At 61.3% G+C, this 2,735-nt stretch overlaps 1 long non-coding RNA gene across 3 annotated transcripts in view; it reads left to right on the top strand.

The window, feature by feature from the left end:
- The first annotated feature begins 802 nt into the window (after window positions 1–802).
- LOC102018027 overlaps window positions 803–2,735 on the top strand; it is an 18,978-nt gene continuing 17,045 nt past the window's right edge. The window contains exons 1-2 of one of the 3 annotated variants that reach the window (XR_001235116.1): window positions 803–1,031; window positions 1,870–2,065. This is a non-coding gene — a long non-coding RNA (uncharacterized LOC102018027). The other 2 variants (XR_001235115.1, XR_001235114.1) reach the window with 2 other exon arrangements.

Genomic DNA, 2,735 nt, shown 5'->3' with positions numbered 1-2,735 from the left:
CCCGCGATCCCCGACGCCCTGGGACCTCCACGCTCCCACCGGCCTCCCACGTCCCGCGATCCCCGACGCCCTGGGACCTCCACGCTCCCCCCGGCCTCCCACGTCCCCCTCGGCCCCGGGATCCCTCCGCCCTCGGGCTCCCCCAGGCCGCCAAGACCCGGCCTCCGGGACTCCCACGTCCCTGTGCGCCGTGGCCCCCACGCCCTCCCTCCCGGACCCTCAGGCCCCCACGCCTCGGGACTCCCCTCGCCCGGGACCTCAGCCCGGCCGGCGCGCGCGGGGTTAAGCCGCGGCAGGTGTGAGCCGCCAGATGCCCAGCCCGGCCTCTCCCCCGCCCCCCACAGCTCAAATAAAAGTGCTATTGTTGCGGGCCTTTCCCCGCCCCCGCGCCGCGCCACCTGGAGCGGAGCCCGGTCCCCTCTTCACCTGCCCCGGGGCCGCAAGGGGAGGGAAGGGGCCTCGAGCAGGGACTTCCGCGCCCGGCGCCCCTTCCCCTCCCCCCTCGCTGCCCCCGGGCCAGGCCGGGCGCCACCGCCTAGGAGTGGTGGGGGGTCCCTTCTGGCCACCCCTGCGCCCTTCCCGACTCCCGTCCTCCGGCTGGGGACCGGCGGGTTCACCTCGGCGGGAGTGGGGGGACCCAAGGCGCACAGGACGGTGCCCAGCTCTCTGGCACGCGTCAGTTGGCAGCTATTGCTTTTTAAAAAAAAATTTTGGTCGAGCCACAAGACATGACGGACAGAAAACTGAGGCTCGGAGAGGTGAAGCGTGAGCCCAGGCACGGGCTGGTAAATATGGTGGCTTGGCACAGAATTGAAGTTCCTGCCTCCCCTGGCACCGCGGGGCCTCGCGTGCTCATTTGATGGGCAAGGAGTGAGAGACCCCAGAGACTGGGAGCTTGGCACTGCCTGGGGCTCGCAGGGGACCCCTGCCCTCGACTTCTTCGTTCTTAAATCCGGGGGGGCAGACTTTTTACGGAGGCTCCAGAATTCTCACGCTGATTCCCGGAACTCCAAGAACCGCTGCGCCCCGAGGTCCGAGGACCCGGGCTGGGCCCGCGCGTGCGCGTGTGTCCCGGGGAGGGAAAACCTTGTCCCCTGTTCCCCGCCAGCCTTCCCTGCCCGGCCTCCATCCCTCCCGCAGGCCCCCAGGAGGCTGAACAGCAAGGTTAAGTAAATATCTGACGGTGGCTCAAGGAAGCCAGTCAAGACCATCGCGGGAGAGGAAACCCAGACCTCGATCCGCCCCTAAGCTGGGCAGCCCCCACCGCGCAGGACTGCGGGGCCCCTCGGGCCTCACCCGGGGTCGGAGATAGCCCGTCCCCTCCTACGCCCCCCGCCCCCCAGCCCGGTTCTGGGCGGGCACCAGGGTTACCGTATTTCCTCTCTTGCGCCCTAGCTTTTGAGCGCAGCGTTTACTTCTCCAACCTGGAGAAGGAACGCAGTTTGGAGATTTGAGACTCGGGGTTGGTTGCTCTCTTAGCTCTCCCACGAGTTTCTCTTGCCCTGCCCCTCGGGAAACCCACGTTTCTGTTTGCACCTGAACATTTAGGGGGCCTGTCAAACTCAGGGCTCACCCCGCGAGTCTCACCTCTCCTCCCTGGACCTGCACCTGCCAGTCCTTTTCCTCCCTGAAAAGAGAAACTTCATCTTCCTCGTTGCTCAGGAGGAAACTCTCGGAGTTGCTCTCTACGCTTCTCTTTTTTCCACCACTCGCCCAAATGCTGTAGCAAATATTGCTTATTTTGCCTTCAAAATATTTCCAAAATCTGCTTAACTCACTCCCTCCTTCACTCCCAGAAATACTGCAGCACCTCCCTTGCTCCTCTGTCTCCCAGAAGCATTTACTTTCTTGTCTGTCTCCTCTCCTAAGTTGCAGGTGCTAAGGGGACAGAGGCTGCAAGAAAAGTTGCAGGCCCCAGAGCAGGTCTTCACCGAGCCAGGCACTCAGAAGATACCTGTTGAAGGAATGAGCTTGTCACACCTGCCCGGACCTTGCTTTCCTCACCCACACTTGGAACTGGGACCCAGGGAGGATGTCTCCTCACCCATTCACTGCGAGGCTCATGGTAAGAGATGGAGGGTGTAGCTGAGGGCAGAGGGAAGGTGGAGTGGAGCTGAGGTGTCACTTGGCTCTATGCCCTGGGGACCAGCCCAAAGCAGGGAAGCCTCACCCCACTGAAACTGTGACCTATTCCACGGGGTCTACCTGCCCATCCATCCACCTACTCATCCACCCATCATCCATCCACCTAGCCACCAACCGATCCCCAATTCACCCACCCATCCACCTACCTACCCATCCATCCATCCACCCACCCACCCACCCGTCTACCCCTAGTGCACTCATCCATTCATCTACCTATCCATCCATCCATCCATCCACCTATTTCATCCATCCATTCATCCACTCACCCACCCATCTACCCCCAAACCATTCATCCATCCACCCATCTATCCACCCACCTACCCTCAATCCACCCATCCATCCATCCACTCATCCATCCATCCATCCATCCATCCACTCACCCACCCATTCATCCATCCATCCATCAATCATCCATCCATCCATCTACTCATCCATCCACTTATCCATCCATCCATCCATCCATCCATCCACTTATCCATCCATCCATCCATCCATCCATCCATCCATCCATCCACTCATCCACTTATCCATCCATCCATCCATCCATCCATCCATCCATCCATCCATCCACTCATCCATCCATCCATCCA

Source organism: Chinchilla lanigera, unplaced genomic scaffold (assembly GCF_000276665.1).
Source record: "Chinchilla lanigera isolate Chin_1 unplaced genomic scaffold, ChiLan1.0 scaffold00036, whole genome shotgun sequence".
Lineage (NCBI taxonomy): Eukaryota > Metazoa > Chordata > Mammalia > Rodentia > Chinchillidae > Chinchilla > Chinchilla lanigera.
This window is presented reverse-complemented; position numbering and strand designations above follow the sequence as displayed.